Here is a 25,750-nt window from a genome sequence, read left to right as displayed (position 1 = left end):
ATGAAGATTCTCATTAATGAGGCCTTTTAATGACGGTAACGAGCGGCTCGCGACCGCTTTCGAAACGACACCGGATGCACGCGTAGGGTATCGCTGCTAAACCGCGTTTGTACTGATGCAATACTTCGTATTGTAGGCGTACAAAATTTCAAATAATTTAGTTAATTAAATAAGAATACGAGATTTCGAGTTGTATTTTTCATAAAAATTTATTTATAAAATTTTCAATAATAATTATATTTAATTCAAGATGTAAAGATTTATTTCACACGTTTCAGCAAATAACAGAGAGCGGAAAGCATAAAGACGTTAAAATTAATTAATAAAAAAGTGATTGGGTGAACGTAACCTAACATGATTAACGATCATGATAATTTCTTACGAATATAATTTTTTATAAGTCATTTTCATTTTCGTAAATCTCTTTTTTTTTTTTCTTGTTTCATGAAAAACATACTTACATTTAATTCAATTACGCCGAATTGATTGGCGAAATAAGAAGATTGATGACGTTTTTACGAGCCTTCCAGCTGGATTTGTACATTTCCGGTCAAAAGTATCAACGCGCTTGATCTCGAGAAATTTCCAAACAGATTCGAGATACCAGAACGAAAAATGTATGAAGATATGTCCAACATTGGCGATTATTGAACGATTCACGGTGAGTAGAAAGATATTAAGTTCGTTAAAGTAACAAAGTTTGCAAAATATCGAAGATTTCGAAGAAAATAGAAAACTGTATTCTATACTTTTGAACGTTAGTGTACATACAAATTCAAAACCGCCTAATATACGACAACGTAAGAGTCGTTAAATGCATTAATGGCCGTTACGCAATAACCCATATCTATATAATCTTACGTAATGTCGTGGCAAATAATATCGTGGAATGCAAATTCGTTAACGTGTTCGGAAAATGATGTTTCATGCGTTAATTCGAGGAGATAAAATTTGTTTTTTTTTTTCGCTTTTCGTGATTTTTTTTTCATGCGTATTTTAAAAGTTGAAAACATTTTAAAATAAATCCGCTCGTTCGGGTATATTTCTAGAGAAAGGAAAAAGATCTAACGTATTTCTTTTTTCACTCGATTCGTTTCTCTATTATTTATATCCGTGAAAGTAACGGAGAAAAAAATAGAAAAAAAATCCAATCACAATCATTCATCGAATATTACATGGAATCGTGTGTTTCCACGTGTGGTTCGATTAAAAAAAAAAAAAAGCTTCTGTGCTAGAACTCTCTAGCACAATTGAATTAATGCTACTAATGAAATTTTCACAAGACACGAGCTGGTAAGAAAAAATCCTCTTGCATAATGGTTAAGTTCAGTTACGAGTAAGTTTCTCAAATTATCCAGGTAAAATCGTTAAATAACGATTAAAGAACTCTGCTAAGTTATATATATAAACCGGCGTTAGTAGTTTGGAAATTATCGAGATTATCCTGGCGATAAATATTGTCGTTATCTCGAAACCTTCAATAATGTGTGGTAACGATTTTCATTCGCATTCATTTCGTTAAACTTGTAACAAAATTACCGAAGGAAAAAATTGAATAATCATAGCTCTGGTGTAAAAATAAAAATTTATAAATAACATTACGAGTATGAATATAATTACATATTACGTGAGAATAAAAATTTGCGAATAATCGAACGAAATTTTCAATTAAACGAGACGAAAAATTTCATGTTTCAATAATTGTGGGATTATTTATCTCCAGATTTGAATATTCGGTATTCTCATCGAATTACGATTATGTAATTTTCAAGAATCGTTTAACACACAATAGTTATACGTGTAACATTTCTGATATATAGAGATGACTATAGATATTGCTATCGATAATAAAAATATCGATAACAAATGAAAGTAGGAATTGAAATTCCTTTTTTTTTCCTTATTCGAAATTATTATTTAATATGTTTACGATTATCTATGGATTAATAATTAATAATAAATTTTGTTAAGTTTAAGGTTAAGAGATATTGTTATCGACATTCATCATCTCTATTTTACCATCATTCAATTCTCTTTTCCTTCTCTTTTTTTTTTCTCACAGTAAAATTAATTCTCTAAAAATTATTGACGAGATATCGATAGTCACAATTCTATTCTATTATCTAAATCCTTTTGTTTCCTTTTTCCAAAACGTAAAACGATGGTGGTGGGTAAAGCAGGTTATGTAGGCTTCGATGTGTAAAGCTCGTAACATCTAACTCGAAGGAACGAGTTACTCAACGTGCCGATTGTTACGTGAGCGGTAGTTCTGTAACAAGGCGTTACAGCGTCCCTCGTTACGAATTCGTTGGATCAAGCGTGGAACGAAACGACGTGACGCGAATATCACGCATATTACGTCCTTTCCACCGATTTTTCCATCAGTCTCGTCTAACCTTTTGGGAGAGGTTTCCTTGATCTAAAATCTGAAAAGATGAAAGGAAGATTTGAAATGAAAGAAATTCTTCGCTCATTCCTTCGAGATTTATATAAGCTTAATGATAGTAAGATTTTTTCTGCAGCTGAATTACAGGTAATTCTCCTTAGAATCACTCGTGGAACTATTTTTTTTTCGTAAAGCTTCTTTCTTTCTGAAGAATTTCTCGAATCGAAACGGTTTTCGATAAATCGAATTAGATTTTTTGAAGAAATGTAATATTAGAATTTTTTTTATTTAATATTAATGAAAAATTAATTATTTATAGAATTCTATTTTTATAAATGTTTGATATAGAAATTATTTATTTAGTCGTAATCAATAAATACAATTTGTCCAAAATAAAGTTGTCTATCGATATCGATAATATTGGTAAAATATCGATAATAAATGAAAGTAACTAGAGATTTTGATAACAGTTAAGATAATAGATGAAAATTATTAAAAATTTTTTTTTATTTATTAATTCATTGACATATTTAAAATATTATTAAAATATTAATAAAATGAATAAAAATAAATAAACTTAAATAAACTATAATATAATTTTTCAATAAATATTGATAATTTGATATATCGATAATATCGATAATAAGATATCAATAATAAATGAAAATAATTAAAATTCCTACTTTCTTTTCTTTTTATTGATTTGACATATATATATAATTTTTATTTGATAAAGTCTATTTTCATTACAATTTATTATTAGATAATATTTTTATCTTAATAATAATTTATATAATAATAAAAATAGAAATTTTAGTAATTTCTCTTCTCAACGATAACTATTAATATATTGTAAACTATCAATAATCGATAAAATATCGATATAATAATCGATAGTCACGACTCTAGTCAAATTCAGTTGAAATACTACTTACCTACTTTCCTACTTACCTACTTACGATTCACGAATAAAACAAAGAATATATAAAGATCTCAAAAAGGTAAACTTTGTTAAAATTCAATTCGTAAACTTATTTAGTACTTAAACTCAGCTGAAACCCGTAAGGGACGAAAGGAGAGAATAATTTAATCGTGGAAACATCGAAATAACCAAACAATCAAATAACCAAACATTTTCCATCATCGTTTAAGAAACGATGGCCCATATCTCACTCGGGACATGGAACAGACTCGGATCAGTTTTGATACGCAACATTGTATTCAACACGCCATCCTTCACCTTATTTCATTTATCTCTCTAATTTTATCGCTTCTGACCGCTGCCACACCTCCACCTGTAACTGTAGATATCGCACGTGGACTTAAGCGAGGTAACGTACGACCATGATTGAAATGTTGGCAACGAGTTTGAGGAAGGAAAGATGATTTCTCGAAGGTTTTCCCGATCCAAATATTATCGTCTTGAATCAGTAATCAGATTTTATATTTGAAATTTTATTTTTAACATAATTAACTATGAATTTACTTCTTGCTTTTTTGTCTTTTTAATAGATGTGAAGAGAAAGGAAGAAATGTGAGGCTTTTATATAACACTATTGTTAATATATGATAAATAACTAAAAAGGTTAATTATAAAACAAATGTAAACACCAAAAAGGTTGGTTGAGGTTTATTTATTTACATGAATAAACTTTTATTAAAAATCTTTGCTTTCAAGTATGGAACAGTAAGTAATTTGATTTTATCTGAGATTTCATTTTTGAAGTTTTATTTTTATAATAACTTAACCAAAAATTATTATTAATAATTTTAAGTTTTCAATATCTATATTTTATTTTAATTTAAACTAATCAAAATTAATCTAAAAATATTATAAATTTTAAGTTTTCAATAATTATATTCATTCTATAATTATTGTTCTAACCTAAACAGACTAAAGATTATTAGTAATTTTGTTTCTATAATATAATAATTCCATGTTCTAAAATACTTACATACATTGAAAATTATATTAGCTTCCAATTTCTAGAATTTGCGTTTTTTAGTACTTGAAGTTTTAGTACTTGAATAATTATTTTACATAACAAATGTAGATACAATGTTATTTTTAAGAATGCAACAAGTTCAAAATCGAAGAAGCATGGATTCAAATACTGAACCATACATTCCATGCATTATGCATGTTTCATAATTAATCATGCCACGCCCTCAACAGAAGCATCAAGGTACATGGCTTTATGCACACCTTCCACGTATGCGTGCAAACGTTCTGAAAGTTGCACCCTTTGCATTCTGAACAAGAAAGATGGACGACGAATGACGGCCGACATGCAAGATATGGAAGAGTTTGTGGAAGTTTGTAAGAATATATGGAAATTTTTATTGAATTGAATTCTTCAAATTTTACAAATTCTTTGATTTACAATATTCGTCAAAATTAAAAATTATAAATCGAAACCTAATTTTTTAAGATTTTTTATAAAAAATTTTATGAATTTGTAAAAATTTTAATAAATTTTGATTTTAGAAAATTTTCAAATTTGCACAGATTTTATCCAGTCGATTGATAATTATCTAATCTATGTAGTCTTATTGACTTGTACGAAATTCAATTTTTATTTTTAATTAATTTTTAAATCATTGTTCGACACGGGAAGACTAATTAAATTTGCACCAATTAAAGTATATGATTCAACGAAAAAAGAAAAACATGTTGATTTCAAGATATAATAAAGTGAAATATATATCGCATAGAAGTGCAAGAAATATTATTTTTATCTATTGAACAATGCAATGAGGAAATTGTTAGAATTAAGATATCAAGAGAAATATATATAAAGATTATTATGAGAATTGTTATTATTGTATTCGTTTAAGTACATTAATTAATTTCATTTCGAAATATATAATACACTTTTATTATATATCAAACATAAAAAAATATTAAAATTCGTTGCAAACAATGGAATTGAAGAAGATATGAATACCAAGAAAATCGATATAATTGTGAAACAATTTGTACACTGCAGATATGAAACATATGTCACATATTGTCGATATCATTTTATTTCTGCTCGTTTATTAGTAAAGTTGAAAGTGTTATCTGTAAAAAGATATAAAAGATAACCTCGAATAATTTTATATAAATAAAAGTATAAAATAAAAGAAAGAAAGTATAGATAACATTATAATGAAATAAAAATGACAATCCATCGTATATTATAGAAAAAATAAATTTTGTATTTTCTTGCTTATTTTTAATTTAATTTTAACATGTAAGTAATCGAGTCTCATCGAGCAATTTGAATTTTAATTAATGGATAAAAAAGATGGAAATATTATGTAATGACGGCGACAGAGTTCCGTTTAGAGGTAAAATAGTTGGCATACCGTTTTTCTAAGATCATAATCGATAAATCGCACTTGTTTGCTCGTTAAAATGATATTTTAAAACATGTCGATATTTATTGACAGCATAATGCACGTGATTATTCATCGTCTTCCACGGCTAATGGAGCTCGACTATAATAGTTGATAAACGAGAATAAGATTTTTTCTTTAAAATGTTCAATTATATTAGTAATTTCTTAAATAGAATAACGCATGTAAATATTGATCTCTATATAATGATTTATTTACATAAAAAAAAAAGAAAATATGACATGTTGTTTTTATACAATAAAATTGATGTATAATCATTTATCACGAAGAATTTGATTTTAATAAAAATTTCTGTGTAGAGTATAATCTATTATGCATAAAACAATTTATTTTTCAGCAGATAGTCTTTTTGAGTGGATAAAATCAATTTTAAAATATTCATCATTTTTTCATATTTTATATACAATTTATTGCTTGGAAATACTTTTTATAAGAGGGTGATAAAACGCTAAAACTTAAATATTTTACTTGTACTATTATGAATATTATTATTGAAATTATCATTATTGAAATGATATATAATTAATAAAAAAATTGAAAACAATTATATGAAAATTTCTGTAAATATTTGTATATTTGAATATTTTCATTTCAAATATCATTATATTTTATTATATTTTGTAATTCATAAATATTTTTCGTTAATAATTTGCTTAAACAAAATCTTTGCAAAAAAATGTTGAACATTTTTAATCTTATATTCATTTTTAAGAAAAACCATTATATTATTTTCTACTTTTTTTATAAAAGAAGCAACTATAACATAGGAATAAATTATATTTATTGTATTAGTTTTTCTTTAATTTTCCTTCTTCTTTAATATTTTTTATAATAGATCAATTTTTGATAATTATTTATTAACCTTTTAATATCCTTATACTAGTCACATATGCACTACGATTTTCTCTTCTGAAATACTTTTTTTCTGTACAATTTCAACACTATCCGCTATAATATAATGAGAATACTATAAGGAGAAATATCGACTCACGTGTAATCTGTTGCTTTACTGCAGAGGTTAGGAATGGGATCACAATCGCATTGTAATTCGATACACGAGTTGCGCTTGAAGTTGCAACCAAATCTAATGCCATTTATTCAGTTACAGAGCAATGACTTCGAACTTTTCACCTCATGAATCTATTTATGAGGCGTTGCAATGATCAATGGCTGTTATTAAACTTGTTGCGATGGATTACTTTATAGCATTTATAGCAAATTCCTGTAAAATAATAAATATATGTATACTAAAAGTTTGGAACACGTCACATTAATATGTTCCATGGAATAGAGATTTAAATTTTAATCTAAAAAAAAAAAAAAAATCAAATTAGAATTTCGTTAGTATTAGAATTTGTTATAAAGTGTAAAGTTTACGAAAATAATTATAATTATTTTTTATATTTATAGCATTAATTTCGAATTAATTAGAAAATCATTAAAAAATTTGATATAATTATAATTGGAAAGAGTTCTAAATTTTCAATTGGTAATGTAATACGGATTACATAAATAAATTAATTTTGTTTTAATTACTAAAACGTGTCTATGCATTGATCATCAAATAGAACAAATATCTAATATTGAAGTAAATATTATTCAAAATATATAATAAATATATTAAATGTGGTTTCGATGATGATTTCTTTTTTTTAAAAAATTGATTTTGCAACAAAATGAAAATTTCTAATTAATAAAATTTTTAAAAACAATTTTCGAGCAAAACACAAATAATATATCACAAATCGAATATAGAAAAGTTCAAAATTGACAATGAAAGATTAAAAACATAAGAAGGATTTCGGTAATAAATTTTTCAAAAATTAACTTGGATAGGTAACAAGATTTTTAAATTGCATTACATGAAAAGAATTTTGTTTTACAAGAAGATTATACTTTATTATTATTACATTACATTATAAAAAGGTCAACGATGTAATTTATTATAATGTCTAATCTTCAATTTATCAACACATACAAACGCATATCGATAGACAGAATGAATCTTTAATTAAATTGTCTCATAAATCAAGGATAAGTATAAACAAGTAAATGAAAATGAACCTTACGGCAATATATCTTTATACATCGATATATCGATGTATCATATATCGACTCCACGAGAAAGGATTAAAAAGGATCGACTTAATTAATTGCATCATGTACAATCGGCTGATACTATGAAATGAGAGAAGAGAATTAATTAATCTTATCCATAAATAATGAATGGAGTAAATAACAAATAACTGTATATTTGCATGGTAAAAAGGAAAATGATAAAAGTCATTACAACATAATCTTAATGAAAAAAATGTATTGTTGAATGAAAGAGGATCGATTAAAATCGATAAAATCGATCGATCTTAACTGCTGTTCGATATCAACATTAAGGATAACGCTTGCCAGAAAGAGCAACGTCTTGGAAGGTTAGTTATGTAACTTCTCCGCTTGCTAACCTTTCCCATACTTTGATACTTGAAAAGTTCGCGAGAAATTATTGCGAAACTATAGCAGATTTCTAATCGTGACTATTGTAAATATGTAATATTATTTAAAATTACTTGAGCATTAAAATTTATGTATTTGAAAAAGAGTTAGGTTAGAATTCTATTTATTAGAATAATATTTCATACTTCGATATTAGTGAAAAATTCGTGATATCGAAATAAATTATTGCAAAATTATAGCAGGTTTCTAATCGTGACTGTTGAAAATATATATTACTATTTGAAATTATTAATGCATTTTACAAAATTCATTTAAAAAATTGGATAACAATACATAATAAATTTCACATTTAATTTATCATTCAATTTAGAGCAAACAAAAAAAAACTAATAAAAGTTATAATAAACAAATTCTTGTTTGAAATCATGATCACATCGATTTATATATCGAAAATGTAACTGTCAAAAAACAATTTCGAATTATCACAGTTCGTTATCCATTTCATTAAGTGATCAAGGATAAAAAGGAAGCAATGTCCTATCGCGCTTACATAACTCGTCATGTCCATGAATTTATCGATCTTACGGTTTATCGTCGACTTTGCTAATCTTCAAAAGATGATCCACTTCTCTGTTTGCCCGTGAAATTCGTGTTCATCGATTATGAGAGTGTTCTCGAAATTGACAAGTAGAAAGATGCATTTACAATAATGCATTTCAATTTTTTCTTTGAATTTTTATGATTTTTAACTATTTATATGTTTTCAAATCAATTTTCTTGTGTAACTTATACAATACATAAATTAACTTATGCAAACATATATGTAATTTTAATTAATAATTTTATAAATTTATCTTTGTCTAATTTAACCTATAATCTGTGACTTTCAAGAAAATCATAAAGTTTTTCTTATTTTTATTTGCAACTATTTATTTTCTAATGAAAATTTTCGACACTTGTTTATTTAATATATCAATATATCATGATTTAGTAATAGTAATATTTATTTTATTTTATTAACTCTTTTGCAACTTTATTAATGACACTAATCAATAGTAATTCTTCTTTAATTTACACTTTTATCACTTTTTTTCGTGATATAATTATAAAAGAAAATATACATACAAGTACAAAAGCACAAAGATAAAAATATTTCATAACAATGACTAGAGATAAAAAGAATAAAAAATATTGTGCGATATTGTTGTCGAAATCGATATATCAACATGAATAATGAAACGGTCGGTGAAATTCGGTGAAACGAAATCCATAATCGAAATAGGTCATTTTACATAATATCCCGGCTGTTATTACTCATAGCTGGTTCCTGAACGCGTAGGTGGTTTCGCGGAGAGGGCGAACAATAGATTACAGACATTTAGAGGAACAATGGAAATCGAGTTCATTATTCTCGCACGGTTAGAAATAAAATTTGTCGAAAGAGGGAAAAGATAGGGTAGAGATGTGGAAAAGTCGTGGAAATACAATTCGATTGTTCATCTTCGTTTATATAGAAACCAATTATAGATAAATGTGCATCACACGTTTATATTTATTAGGTGACTTATAATATTCGATTCGCAGATTAGATAATTAGAGACTTAGAAAATTTTTTATTAAAATTTATAAAATGTTCAATATCTAGGTTTTTAAAATCAGATCAATGAATTTTATTTATTATCTAAATTATATATTATGAAATTAATTATAACGATATTATATAAATTTTGATTGGTTAGTTGAAATATATAATTTTAAAAAATTACTAAATTTTATTGCAATCTCTTCATGATTCGGAAATTTAAATATTATCATTTATTTATAATTTTGATTTTGAATAATTTGAGTTACATTAAAAATTAAACTTACATTAAACACTATTTTTTTATCCTGAGCATTTAGTTGATTAAATTGTAACGTAAGAGATTAGATTATGTTAGACTAGAAAAAATTAAATGTTACAATACACAATTTGCATTATAATATATAATATATAGATAGGGTATCTATATATTTATAATATAAAGATTATTTTTACCAATATAAAGACTATTCGTTAAACATTTTAATTTTTACAAATATTAGCAAAAGAAATACAAATTTCATCTAATCACTTTATGCAAAATCCAATAATCATTTTAAATAATTTCTTTTACCATTTGTTATGAAAAAAAAACTAGTATTAACGATAGTGCTAACATCTTCTGGAAGAATTTTGAATTATAGTTGCTTGACATCTTCCCTCTAAATTGCTTCAACTTTATTCTTTCTCTTTGTCGAAATTTCTATCGCATCATTTTTTTTTTATTCGTATTTGTTATAAATTTCGCCTAACATCGAATTAATTAACCGTATATAGAATTTTATAGGAGGATTGGATGCATAAGGAATTGAAGAAAGATTACAAGTTATTTAAATATTTACAAAGAGGTTAGAAATCAAAAGGTTAGAATTCGAGAAAGTTTATGAATTTAAAGAATTGGAAAAGTATTGCTTATGCACAAATTTTTAATTTCCTTATAATTGAGATTGCAAGGAGGGTTGCAAGTTATATGAATATTACAAAAAGGGATCGAGGAATTCAAGAGACATTGCAAGACTCTATTTATAGAACTGGAAAAGCATTTCTCATTGCTCGTGATACACGAGTTTGTTCCCCTCGACACCGAGAGAATCGAAAGTTACGGCTTGCATTCTGCAACGCAATTCACCAACACGCTTGTGCGCCTACGAGCTTCTCGTATTATTATCGCAGCATTTATATTTAGCGGCAATTAATCAACTGTCGACCGTATCCGCTTCAACTTGAGCTCCATTTTTATTATTTTTCAACAAATCTTCGTCGAGAAATTGTCGTCTATTCCCTTCTTCATTAAAACTCACGATCCACAGAGATTCTCCAATTAATTTCCCCTATTGTGTTTGCTAAAGAAAGAATTCACGTGTGTGTATATATGATAAATAAAAATAATCGAGAAGTTGGAAGCATTGTTTCGTGCAATATAGTGACTTATTGTGAAAATAAATATAACTTCCATTGATGCGATTTTAATTTGTAAAAATTATAAAAATAATAAAATAATAAGCGAAAATAATAATATGAAAAGCGTTTGATTCTCTTGAGTCTGGATGTTTTAAAATAATATAAATCTGTTTTGCTTACACGTTTCGAAAAACAAAAAGTCTTTTTTTTCTTTGCATATTGTTATTATTATTATTACAATGCTACTATACTTGAAGAATACATTATTCTTTCATGAATTTTCATAAAATTAAATAGTCGATGACTACTTAAAAGCAAAGCATATTATTGATTAGCTATCGTGCGAATTGTATCAATATAAGTTTTGGAAAAAAAAGAAAAAATTACAAAAAAAAAAAAAATATTGATTTCATTCCTATCCACATTATCATCCTGTAGATACAAGAAAAAAAAATAGAAAATAATCAATTAACAATTAAGATTTATCACTTAGTTAATCATCATAAGAATCGCTTTGAAATATATCAGAAAAAATATAAAAAAATAAATAAACAAATTAATATCGAATTTATTCGCCAATCGATTGATAGTCCAAAAAAAGAAACTAGGGATGAAACGAAAGAAAAGAGGAAAAGAGGAGAGTCTTGTAACATGGTAATGCCACACGTTCAGTGGGGCATAGACGTTATATAATGGTACACGGGAGACATCAATGCGATACACAAACTATCAGGCTATCAGAAACCTCGATGATATTATGCAATAGAAGAGAACACGAGTAACAAAGAATCGAGAACATCGCTGGTACATACATAGCATAGTGTAATCCAGCTATCTTCTTTCCATCCTAATTACTTTCCCTTACGTTCACTGGCACGTTGTTCTTTCTATTCTTAACTATGATTTAGAGAAATGGTAAATGGAATAAGAATCTGCCGTATTTGATATTTCTACAATACATTTCACGTCGAGATGTATACTAATTTAGATACAATGAAACTCCATTTATGTAAACGAAGTCTTACATAGGTTGGTTATTCGAACAAAGCCGAGCTTCAATTATTTGAATTACTGTCGAATAGTCGCTTATAATATAATTAGAAATGTACATTATGTCCTTAGTTGCATCAGACTATCGGTTATTATTAGATTCTTTTTATTTTATATTTGCGAATATTTATACAAAATTTTTGTATATTATGAAAACTTGTAAAATGCAGATGAACCAAAAAGACACACAAATAATATTGAAAACAAAATAGATATTATGATATTCGAGGAATAAAGCATAATGTCTATTTAATTCTCATTTTTTTAATCACATTCATAAAAATTCTATTTATTGTCTATTTATTGTACTTGCAAAATTATTTCTAAATTTATGACGCCAGAAAACGTGTTAATGAACAACCTGGTTATATAAATGTGCTTTAATATTCTACTGAATTAAAAAATTATTAGAAAAATGATAATCTTTATCTATTTAAAAAACAGGAACTTTCTTTGAAGATATGTTTCTATAAAAGTATAAAAATACTTTTTATATAATGTATAGTTTATCCATTTTTCTCTAATCGTGCTTAATATAAATTTTTTTTCATATTTACATAAATATTAATAATTATTATTTGATGGATGTAAGTAATAATTAAAGCAAACTATTTTGGCCGTAATTTTATCAAGAATTATGGATACATTGTAAAATTGCTTTCAGCAATTATATTTCTAATGAATAAATATTATTGATATTGAAGGATGATTTAATCGCGATGAATGAGTAATAAAAATTTATTCAACGTCTCTAATCTTTGTTTAATGTTGCTACGTGACTCGACTTAATTTCAACCAAATCGTTTCTCTTTCATCAGCATTTATAAATATATATAAATTATCGATGATTTTTCATAAAAATTTCAAAAACCGTTGGATAGAAAGAGATCCTCAATGACAATTGTGATAGTTTTTATAGATAAATTTCTTCAAAAAAAATAAGTGTTCATTGGCCAATATCTTGCAAAACATATTCCTTCATCAACAATGAAATTTACAGGATATCTATAAAAAAAAAAAGAAAGAAATAATTACATATTTTATTCAAAAAAAGTTTTGCATCTAACAGTACAATTATCTTTTAGAGTAAAATCAAAAGCAGGATGAAGTTCACTCTTATCTAAACATTTATATAACACGAAAGGAAAAAGATAAATAAGAAACGTGCAATTGATGACTTCGTGATGTATTAACCTTTTCCAAAGTTTCCAAACGGTTACGTAAAAGTAATAATTATCAATAACTTGGAGATAACCAAGAAAAAAAATATTGTCTCTTCTTGATATGTAATAATACGAATTCCATTTTCGTTCTCTCGTTTTTCATCGATCGTGTAAATACACATTTAAGGACACAATTGGAGAGCAAAAGAATTAAAAAGGATCGTCCAATGATTGGCTTAATATAACAGTTTGACTCATAAACTTATTAGTCAAATGAGGTCATCCGTTGATCAGTGGACGGAAAGTGATTCAGTGACACTTAACGTCATGGATGATGTAACTCAAGATATAGCTAGAGAAGATGATACAAAGTGGGCCCGGAATCATCCATCAAAAAATGGCGATGAAATGAAAGTTGAATTGAAAAAAATGACAAAATTTTGATTACATCTTGTTTTTGCTTTTCTTTCATTTCTTTATCATCGTTCGTCAATTTGTTATTGATAAAATATGATTTGTACCAATGGTTTTCAAATTGGAGATCGAGATCTATAAGAAGATAATAAAATTATATTGATTTTTTAATTTTTCTTATTTTATATAGGAAGAGTTGGAAGTTATTTAAATATTAAAAAAAAAATAATAATTTGTAAATCAAAAAAGATTGGAAAATATCAATTGTATTATTTTTTAAATTTTTCTTACCTGCATGAAAGCATTAGTTAAATATCACACAAAAAGATTGAAAAATACTGAAAAATATAAATAATTATCAATTGTATATTTTTTTAATTTTTCTTATTTTATATGAGAATAGTTACAAATTATTTAAATATTAAAAAGAAAGATTCACATCATTCACAAAAACAAAAAATTGAAAAATATTAATTTACAGAAATTTTTAAATAAATTTTCACATATGTTCAATTACGTGAAAACATATCAATTTTCAATAATTAATGTCTATTAAACACGAGAATGATTTATTTGAAAAAAAAATCACAAGAATATCATTAGTCGATAATTGCAATTTCGTTCACGTCCAGCATTTCCCTTTTGCAGTGAGCATAATACGCAATCGAAAACGACAAATGTCACGCTAGTTCTCGCGAATTGCTCTTATCTCGGCCGATTATCTTCGTTTCGTAATTCGAAACTGCAACAACCAATACGTGAAAGTTGGCGAAATTTGGCGTATTGCGAAATAGGAATAGTATTAATATCAGGAATAATTTTAATATCTAAAAATTTATATTTTGTATATCACGTTTTAGAATCATGACTATAGATTATAAATTATTGAAACTTTATAAGTATTTTTTCTTGATTTTAAACATAATATATTAATAAAAAAAATGGGATCATCGCTTCAGATTACTAAAATAATTTTAAATAAAATTTTTCTTTTCGAAATACTTGATAGTTATACATTCTGATCAGTGTTTTTTTATTAATTAATTCTATTACCGTAATTAAATGATATTATTTTCCTATTTTTTGTATTATGAATTGTTATACTTCTTGTCGGAAATTTATTGTAAAACAAAAATCATATATTGACTTAATACAAAAGGTTAACAATTACAACTTAACTTAATACAAAAGCCGAAACGAAAGTTTTTTGCAAAAAAAATTACCTTATCTTAAAAATCTTCAGTAATGTTATTTTTATTACAATTTACAACTTAAATATTTAACCTAGATTTGTTAATGAAATAAGTAAAGTGTACTGAATAACTCCTTTTAAACGCTTTCTTACTTAGACATCAATCCAATCGAACATTTCAATATCTCTTCCTCAATCTCACTTAACTTCTTCTCTCACATCACCCACGAATCATTCAAATCCGATTTTTAAGCGATCTAAATAAAATTGTTATTATGTCGGCCATTGCGAAATTTTCTTTTCTGCGCATGCACGTACGCGACGAAATAGGGAGTCTGTCTTTTTTACAGGAGTGCGCATCTTGATTACATTTCGTAACGTGAGATTCGTCTAAGAGGTTGGTTGGTGGCACTTACTTGGTATAATGCACGCCGATTTCGTCACTTTCGAGTGATCTTCAAACGCTCGACAATAGAAACGAGTATGAAAGGTTACGTGCAATGTAGCCAGCTATATTGGAATAGTTGGAGAAATTCAGAACGTTATAATATTATTCTAAAGTCTAATAAAATTATGATTGAAATTTGAAATAATTGTAAAGAAATCATGGATAAAAAATTTTTTTTAAAGAATTTTTTAAGTTAATTAACTCAAAAGTATCATCGTAATTAAATATAATGACATATGATCATGTTTAATTTTTAAAAAATAACTGAATGATGATATTAACATATAGTTTAAATCTTCAAAGGTTTTAAAGTTCAACTTTAAAAGTTGAGTCTAACATCGTATAAAGTTTAGTTAATTTATTTGCTTTAACTTCAAAAGCCTTAAATCTTAAGTTTTCGAGCTAAACGTAAGCTTTATACGATGTTAACCTTCAAGATTGTCAATCTGAGGTTAAGCTGTGAAGCTTCGACGACTCGAGCAATTTTTAACTTTACATATCATCTTAACAATTACTGTCTTACAAATTCAATATATTTTTGTTATAAAAATCTCACGATTTAATATTTGAATTATAATTTTCAGTCATTACATGAACAGAAGACAAAAAATTATATACTTTCTTCATAAAACATATGACTAGATATTTTTAAAAATATATCTAAATTTGCAAAGATATTCGCAATCTAACTATTACCAATATATTGCGTATTTAACATATTAAAAAATCAACATTTTCAATAAAATTTATAGAGAAAATATCCTTCGTTTCTTTCGTAACGCTCATTGTTAAAATTATACAAATTCCATGGCACAAGAAATGAGTTCGAGATTTACCCACGATCATTTTTCTGAAAATATCAGGTGACGAGGTTCATTGTTTCACGCCAAACGTTTCCTAATTGCGAAAGAAGAACGCTTGTTCACGAGAAAATCCGCTTTGCAAATCGAGCCTGCGCCCTTAACCGGCTTGGAACGGATTGTCGTAGTCGCGATCGGTTTACGCCAACAACGGTTTAACATCAAATTGCGGTTTCACCACGATTTGTCATCGAGATCGCGACGATATGATTGTTTCTTTTGTGATTCTTATCTTCGCTGTGAGACTGTGAAATAAATTTTGTTGAAAATTGTTTTGGTTATGACAGTATTTTTCAATTTTTTGAGGAATGACTTTCTTTTGTAATGCATACAAGATACAATTATATCTAGAATTTAATGGAAATTTTTAATAGAATAATAAATTATTTAAATTTTACTTTTAACTTGAATCTTATTTATAATTATCAAATTATTTGTTGTATTATATTATAAACTGTACGTTTACGTGCTGAATGATATATAATAATTCAATTATTGAATGTTATATTAAAATTCTAATATTGAAACATTGTATTATTTTAAATTATAAATTTATAACATAGATTTCTATTCTTTGAAATTTTCAATATATTTTTGAATATCCTTTTAAAAATTATAAAATTATATAAAAAGTTGTATATTATTTTTAGCTTCCATTATTTATTTCTTCTCATTATTTCTAATATTTTAAAAACTGTAAAATCATGTAATTACGTAATTATTTCTTTTCCTTTCATTTTTTCTTACCATAAATTCAATTCACATTTCTTTTTCAAAAAATATATATATATGTCAACTCACCGTTATAATTTCTCTTTCATACGCACATGTATCATACAGCAAAATCTTTCTTTTATTTTCGTATAATATGATCCGATTCCATGAATGTTTGATCGTAAAACTTACACTTATAGAATGATGATGCGTTTGTAAATACACGGATGGCGGCGCCCAAGCCGCTTCGCATATTTGTACACGGGGTTGGCTAATTTTACCACGACCCCCGGCTCTGAATTACATAAATTATTTCGTATGCGTAAAACCGGCTTTTTACGATCGTGTGCCATTCTAAAAAATCATCTTGCACCATGGCATGCATGATTCCAATTTAATTCCACACGCTTTCCAATTTACTTTTATGTTTCTTCCTTCTAGAAAAGATTCGTTTCCAGCCGGTAATATCGTGCGTGACATTGCTGGTTTAATACACGAACCTTAAAAAGAGAAACATAAGCAGAGCTTTCATGGTCGAGCTCAGGTCAAGGAGAAATTGTAAATTTTTTTTCTTTTTTTTCGAAGAAAGACTAATTTATTCTGTATTTGATAAAATGTTAGATTGTAATATGAGTTTTTTATATTTTTCTAAAAATTTAAAGTGAAATAAGAGAGAAACGATAATGGTAATTTAACTAACCTATATTTCGTGTTATTTTCTCCCTAATGTTTTTCTATAATTAGTCAATTTTTTAAGTTTCAGAAAAATATGATATAATCTCTCATGTTTCCGTAGTTTCACAATTCTTCTATAATATTCTTCTATAATTACATATATAACCGGAATTGATCTAAAAATAGACTTATCTTCTTCATACCTTCATAATTGACGTTCACCTCAACATATCGGATAATATTCTCATAAAACCAGTTCCGTTCCTCATTGCTACTAAGATGATTATGATCGTTTCATGGTATCCGTCGATCGATATCTCTTATTGCGGATAATACTTGTTATTAATTTTTAGCCAACATGTTCTTGCCAAACGACTGGTCCAGCATCCTGCAATGCGGGTAAATTAACGCAATGACATAATTTTAATTTTAATTTTTAAAAGCATTGTCACTGATATCGATGGAATAAATTGTATTAGTATCCTTGAACAATTTTTTTAATGTAAAACAGTACGTCGAATATTGCTGAAATAATGGAGCAACAACCATTTTACTAGGGAATCTTTTTAAGTTAAAACTTCATGAAATTAATTGTCCGAATTGATGACATTGGAACGAAGGAAATGAATAATAGACTTCCAAGCAATGACTTTGAACTTATTCCATTAATTTTCTGGTTTCGTGTTTCATGTTAATTTAAAATATTTTTGGAACATGTACAAGAGGTTAGTATGGAAGATTGTTGTTAGAAGTCATCATATTGTGATAAGCGATAATAGTGAAATTAAATATAATTGTTGTATTATAAACTGTATATGTATATTATAAATTATATAAACATAATATATATTTATATTATTTATTATATTATATATTTTATATTATTATTATTAATTTTTTTTAAGAAAAACATAAATAAATTGTAAATCAAGTTTTGTTTATCTTTTTTTTTTTTTGTAATGTCTAATCACAATCAAATATATCACGATCGCGACGAAACAAGTTATCGCGAAAGTTTTCTGTGGAAACGGTATTACCTAGCGTTCTGCAATGCGGCCGATTCAAATGTCGGCAGAGAAAGGCGGGTTTTTCGAGTGTCTGGCCGTGACCCGCTTCGAATTACATAAGTGAGAGCCGACTCGGCCCCAAAGTCGATTCAACCAGCATCGAGCGAACGAACCGCGCGGGGTGAACATCCAGACAAGGTCAGAGTCGTACGATCGAACCAACAGGATGCATTTGCGATGCATTCTGCAAAATTCCTTCTTTCCTCTTGTGCCCATGTGTATATTCTCGAGAGTAATGAAAATGTCGCTTTTATTTTCAAGAAATAAATATCAAGATCTTTATTTCGTTGAAATTTGAGATGCTCAATCGTGTACCTGAAATTGAGAAAAACTAATTTCTTCGAATTAAATTGAGTATTTAATTATACGGTTGAATTACATTAATAAATAAAATCTTTGAATTAAGATGATGATTTAATAGATCAAAATTTAAAATTTAATATTTTTTTTTTATTTTACGAGCTTAAAAAAAAGAGGAAAAATTCGTGAGTCATTTATTTTCGAATATTCTAGAAAAAATCAATATGGAATGATCGGATACTTATATTAACGGATAATCAACATTCTCGATAAGACACTTTAAATTAATGGATAATCGACTTATCGATTATCCAAATTAATTGACAGATAAATTCTTTCGAAATAATTGCTTAGGAAAAAATAAATTTACGAAAGAGAAATTAAATAATTTTTAAATATGAATATTTATTATGTAAAAGAATATATAATTACCAGAATTAATTATTAATAATTTTCAGATATGCTAGTTTAAATATATCACACATATCTTATGTGTATCTATATTTTAAATAATCAATGTTCTATTGAAACCTAAAAAATAAAATCCAACGAGCATTTTTGTATATAACCTCTACGTTTATTTTAACTTCCAGAATCATCCTTTCAATTTTCTACCTACCTCATCCGCATATCTTGTATATAGCGGCAACAAAAATAGTATATTCGTCGCGATCGTCTTCATCGCGTCACATTCTGGAGTCCACACATATTTATAAATCGTCTCAAATTATTCTGATTGATATCACCAGTACTCGAGTATTATAACCTGAAAATAATCCCTTATATAACGCGAATTTACGACTAAACGAATACACAATTCGGGTCGCGCTGCCATCTAGCGACGGTGAATTGGAATATTAGATACGATAGAAAAGTTACGGGGTCCCGTTAAGAAATTAATTCCTCTCGCCTTGGTGAAAGACTTAGTTACGACACTTTACATTTGGCCGGAGTGGTATGCAATTCGAAAGAAAATTGTTGGGTCGCGATCGTTGGTATATTAATGGTAAGAATATCATTAAAATGAAGTAATTTGTATGGAAGATGAAGAAAGTGTATTTAGAACGAACGTTAAAATAAGAAAATCGACGTGTACTATCGATATTTCATTGTTGCGACGGATCGATATGAATTAGATTCGAATCGATGATTAGTCAATCGTTTTTGTGAAGTGAATAAAAAAGACTTAGCATGCAAGATAAGACATATGAGAAACGACATGTGTGAATAATGATTCTATCATATTTCTATAAAAATTTAATCAATTGAAAAATATTGTATGGAACATATGAACGTAACAGAATTAAGGAATAAAAAGTAATTATTTTTAATTCTTTTTACGTTTACCCTAAATAATAATAAAATACATTTTTTATTCAAACAAAAAATTAAATTATTCAAGAACTAAATGAAATAACATGAATATCAACGTGAATGCTGACATGCTGCTAATAGAACAAAATTTTAAAGTGCACGATTAAAACGTCTGCAACATTTAACAGCGTAATCTGACAGTTTCTGTTCATTATTCTCCTCTTTTTTCCTCCCTCTCTCATAAGAGAACGAGACGTTTACGTTGGAGTTCATAATTGAAACTCGTAAAGTCGACGCACGGATTTGTCCCGGGGTTCTTTAATCGTGTAAGCTTACGTAATATGATCCAATTTAGCACGAGTTGGTTCGGTCTGTTCGTTCTCCAGTGATACATGGCTGGGCTAAACGCAATTCTCCAGTCTCATAATTATCGAGGAAATCAGCCAAGAAATCCACGAACTCGTAAAAAGCAACGTTACCATGTGGCCTGTCGATGTAAATTCAATCCGAACAGTTTTACGTCGAAGATCGTGGCGCGAGATATAGTTTGTGTATCGTTTGTTATAGACAATTTGTGATATAACTTTTAGAAAATTAGAAAACTCTTAGAAATTTTTATTTTATTATCTCATAAGATAATTTTTTGAATTTAAAGATTGGACTAAAGAATTTTTTCGTCGAAAATTTATCGAATTATCGATTAAATTATTAGACTGTAAAATCAGATTTTTGTGAATATAAAAATATAAATGATAAAAATGAAGTTTGAATAGAGATTTGTTTTATTTCTCAAATATCATAATGTGTATTTTGTATTAAATTTTGCATAAGTATCAATAAATTATTATTTCTAAATTAATTATCTTATTAAAAAAAGATTTCATATATAAGATAAAAAAAATAATTTCAAATATATTAATTATGGAATAAATGTTATATAAAATTGAAATTCGGAATATAAATAGTGAATAGCTAGCATCAGCTTAAATGATATAACAGTACGAGACGTTAGCCTCTTTAACTTCGTTTTAACGAAACAAATGGTTTCACTAAATCTTTCACGTCGTCTTTACGAACATTGTAAACTTCAATCGTTTGAAACGCCTCCAACTCGTTGAACGTTCACCCATCGACCAACAAGACTTCCAACAACGCGACGAAACGTTACGAGGCATTCTTATCTACCGGCAATATCTGCTCGTTATATAAATTGAAATCTTTCCCACAATAGATTCTAGCAATCGATTCCGCGGTTAGAACACAAAATGTAGAGCAAATCATAAAGAAATATTTTTCACATATTTATATGATGGTATTAAAATATATATTTGTTAACTTTTACGAATATTTACATGTAATTATTCGTCAATTAATTTTTTATAAATTTATTTGTTAATATTCGTTATTCGTGATTTCAAAAAATACGAAATTTCAGTTTTTGTTTACTTACTTCCTAACTTGATTCTTAACCTACAAAAACTAATCAAACATTTATGTTTTTCATAAAGATATGAAATTAATCAATATTTATTATTTCTTATTTAATATAATTATCTTAAAGAATAATAAATTTTTTATTAAAGAATTTCAGAAATTAAGATTTATTAAAAATATCAAAAAATAAGATTTTTATCTATCTCTAATTCGTACAAAAATATAATAATAATTTTTAATATGCTTTATTCTATAAAAATTATTCTACATTTATATTAGATGTATATATACCATATGAGTATACTAATTTATCAATTTAATCATAATGTTATATATATATATCGTTATACAAATATCAGGTTAATACGAATACACATGCTATAATCACATTTATATTTCAACGCGAACATCGAGTATCCTTGTATAAACGCAGCATGTGTTTCATCAAACTAACGTGCCGTTTACGCTTTGTGACGAAGAAGCAGGCAATAAACGCGTGGTAAGAGCACTTTTCCCTTAATTAAAATGTCTCCTCGCACGCTATCATTGGCCGTCTCATGTACCACAGACATTGTATTTTATTAGACCGTGATGTTTCATTTCCGGTAAAAGACGACGAGTCACACGTAGATTCTTCTCCTTTCGAACGATCGTCGCTAGCGTTCTCGTCCAATCCCGTTTCCTTTCTGCGTAAATCTACTTTTAGAGGCCAGCATTTCTAGTGATTTCAATTTATTAATTTGTCACTAGAAATTGATGAATAACTTTTCGTGCTTTGAACAATCTGAAATTTCGAGTAATCGTCAAGTCAATTTAAGGTTTTTGTTTTTAAAATAGGACAAATTGATTGGAATGAGTTTTATTAATTAAAAATTTTTTTTTTTTGATTGACTGTGAGAACATTTTTTAATATTTTATAATTTTATTAGGGTGTTATAATAAAAGAAGAAAAAGTAATGATATTTACTATCATTTTTTATTTTAATTATTTCGAAATTATGCAAACTTTTATTAAAAAATATTCAAAATTTCGTTAAAAAATTTCAAAAAATATTTATGAAATATTCATTATTTATGAATAATAATTTATGAATAATAATTTTCCAAAAATCGAAGATTTTTTTTTCGCTTTGATGTAAAAATAATAATAAAAATAAACAGAAAAAAAAGATTACTTTTTCAATTCAGTTAGAAGAAGTTAGAAAGAAGAAAATGAAATATATTACAATGTTATATTTTGTTTATTAATACATTTATTTTATATTATACAAAAAACTCAAGTTCTTTTTTTTCATATTTAAAATTTTTTACGCGTAATGAAAAATATATACTATCGAAAGAATCGAATATATTTTGCATTGCATATTTTATTTTAAGTCTTGATAACATTCTAAATCGTTACATAACCTATCTACGTAAAATATATTCTTTAAAAATTATTCAAAAGTAATTCAAATATACTTACATATTCCTCAATCATGGGTATATTTCGACATATCTTTTGACCTTTCCATTTTATTTGCATAAGAAAATTCGTCCAGATATGATTAATATAATTTTTTGTTGGCGTCTACGTTTCAAGGTCAAGCCGCGTAACTCGTCTAAAAATGGTGAATATCAGATCGGAAATGGCATCCAGCTCTCTCTCTCTCTCTCTCTCTCTCCCCTCTTTCTCCCTCCCTCTTCCTCAGGTATATAATACAGTTATATAGACTTACGCATCGATCGAGCATCCAGATAATTCATCGGACCGAATAAATGTCCAAATGGGATACAAGCGATGACTTACGCAAGATTTTTGATTGCTCGCCGTTCATCCCAGTTATATAAACTGGTAAAACGTATCCCTAGCAATTATGAAATGATGATTACATTATATCATATTATAACTTTCCTGCTGAGTAACTCGAACGTGGAATCCATAGTGGGTTGTGAAATCGATGTTATTTAAAAACTATTTAAAAAATCACGAACAAACGATATTAAACTTCATCTGGTTTCTAAATCGTTCACTTATCAATTTATTTCTCAAAGAATTAGTTGCAAAGCTAGATTATATATGTATATAACGTTTAACGTCGTCAACACGACGTATATAATGTTTAATACGATTCCTATATCTCATGCTTTATTTTATAACCGATTCAACAAAACGATTAATCATGATATCCGCCGTAACTTCTTTTCAACGTGTCTACTATACTGCCACAAAAAACCGGCAAAAACGTGATTTAAATATTCCGTATTGATTGCTAGATTATATCATATCATAAGATTATACCGATCTCCCGAAGGCAGATCGCCAAACCGCAATAAATCAAAACCCGACCCGCTGTCATCCTTAATTTCTATAAAGGTACCGATCTCATGAATTCTCTGCACCGTTTCCAAACAGGTCAGCTGTTCGCGAATGCCATCTAATGAACCATGTTTAATCTACATCGTACAATTTGTTCAAACATTAAACGACCGGTTACGTAAGATTCGTAGCGGAGCGCTGGTATCAGCGTCGATCGTTGTATAAGCGTGCACGATCGCAAAGGGTTTTACGATTAATGGTTCTAACCGTTTTTCGAAGAACTGCAACTAAATTGCACAAGATAGCGTATTTTCTTGATTGATCAACCGTGCAACTGGCGAATTACATCAATGTAAAGTGCGATTTAGTTTTTAAAATATAGCAGATATTTAGTTGGATAAATTTTATTCTGAATTTTATTACGAAATGCTCGAATAAAATTTTATTCTAAATAGCAATAAAATTTCTTTAGAATTTTTTTTATCGATCAATCTTTGCAATAACATCAGGATTTACAAAATTCGTGGAAGAGGTATGAGCAACGTGCTCCTAGTCACGGACCAAAGCAACTTACGTAACAAGGTGATCGTTACCGAATAAAAGCAATGAAAATCGCGTGGCGTTCACACAAGCGACACCTAATCTCCTTCCAAAGCAAACTTCGATGAAGCGGATCGAACAATCGGATTCCGCGGCAGATAACGAGACACGATCGTGATTCCAATGCAGTGGATGATACCACCGCGATATCATTATCGTTTTGTTCGATCGTGGAACGTCAATGTTATTATGACTCGACAGTGACGATAAATAATTAGAGGTTAAGACATTGAGAAGTTCCATCAAAATCAACACAGACAGAACGTAAACAATAATGAAGGAAATCATTGAATAATTAAAAACAATCCATTAAAAATTCTAAATTTCTTTACAATTATATTATATTATATTATATGTTATTATATGCATTATTAAAAACCAGTAGATGGTAAAAAATTTTACGATTATTTTTAAATTGTTATTTAAATAAATTTCGAAGTTTGTTCGCAATATATACGTTATATATACCTGCAATACGAGCACTATGCGGTCGACTTCTAGCAACCGAAGGTAATTCTCCGCGTTCTATTCACAGATAGCAGGAAGCATTTCTGTCGTGTCGATCTTGTATCATGTGCTAACCGAAGTTGCGCAAAGTTCAGTGGTCGTGACGATGCAACTTCAGTTTAATACCATGCGCGTACGACACCATGAATCCCGCATACCAGGGATTTTTGTTTCATGCTTGATTCTCATCTATAACAAGAATTTTGACTGTTACGTTCCATTTGATTTCTATAAATATTTCATGCCACATTTTCAATTATATCGCATCATTTTTTGAAACTGCTTAATATGTTTCTAGTAATATATGTTGACTCTAGTAATATATATGTTGACTTATATAGTTTTGAAAATTAAGTATTTTGCAAATGCAATCCAATTTTACAAAATAAAAGTATATAATAAAAGATAAGATAAAATCAAGGATAAAATTAAATAACATCATAAGTAAATTAAATATTTTACTTATCTATAATGTCTAAAATAAATAGTAACTT

At 27.4% G+C, this 25,750-nt stretch overlaps 5 long non-coding RNA genes across 6 annotated transcripts; 2 read left to right on the top strand and 3 right to left on the bottom strand.

Moving 5' to 3' along the window:
- Positions 1–1,568: 1,568 nt before the first annotated feature.
- LOC147657235 (uncharacterized) lies at positions 1,569–2,799 on the bottom strand. The gene is made up of 2 exons (XR_015292854.1): positions 2,532–2,799; positions 1,569–2,426 (listed from the first exon to the last, which is right to left on the bottom strand). It is a non-coding gene; the product is annotated as an uncharacterized LOC147657235 (long non-coding RNA).
- Positions 2,800–3,986: 1,187 nt separating this feature from the next.
- LOC147657234 (uncharacterized) lies at positions 3,987–4,878 on the top strand. Its single transcript, XR_015292853.1, has 2 exons — positions 3,987–4,073; positions 4,563–4,878. It is a non-coding gene; the product is annotated as an uncharacterized LOC147657234 (long non-coding RNA).
- Positions 4,879–10,453: 5,575 nt separating this feature from the next.
- LOC147657233 (uncharacterized) lies at positions 10,454–11,336 on the top strand. The gene is made up of 2 exons (XR_015292852.1): positions 10,454–10,681; positions 10,765–11,336. It is a non-coding gene; the product is annotated as an uncharacterized LOC147657233 (long non-coding RNA).
- A 1,156-nt stretch (positions 11,337–12,492) lies between these two features.
- On the bottom strand, positions 12,493–15,759 carry LOC116414115 (uncharacterized). Of its 2 annotated transcripts, none has more exons than XR_015292850.1 (4): positions 15,455–15,759; positions 14,138–14,184; positions 13,464–13,981; positions 12,493–13,274 (listed from the first exon to the last, which is right to left on the bottom strand). It is a non-coding gene; the product is annotated as an uncharacterized LOC116414115 (long non-coding RNA). The 2 variants fall into 2 exon arrangements; XR_015292851.1 differs by lacking the exon at positions 15,455–15,759 and adding an exon at positions 15,192–15,344.
- Positions 15,760–22,079: 6,320 nt separating this feature from the next.
- On the bottom strand, positions 22,080–25,345 carry LOC147657232 (uncharacterized). The gene is made up of 4 exons (XR_015292849.1): positions 25,218–25,345; positions 23,569–23,697; positions 23,316–23,451; positions 22,080–22,634 (listed from the first exon to the last, which is right to left on the bottom strand). It is a non-coding gene; the product is annotated as an uncharacterized LOC147657232 (long non-coding RNA).
- Positions 25,346–25,750: the final 405 nt, after the last annotated feature.

This window comes from Apis florea, unplaced genomic scaffold (genome assembly GCF_048593485.1).
Source record: "Apis florea isolate Af1SG1 unplaced genomic scaffold, ASM4859348v1 contig_3203_pilon, whole genome shotgun sequence".
Taxonomy (NCBI): domain Eukaryota; kingdom Metazoa; phylum Arthropoda; class Insecta; order Hymenoptera; family Apidae; genus Apis; species Apis florea.
This window is presented reverse-complemented; position numbering and strand designations above follow the sequence as displayed.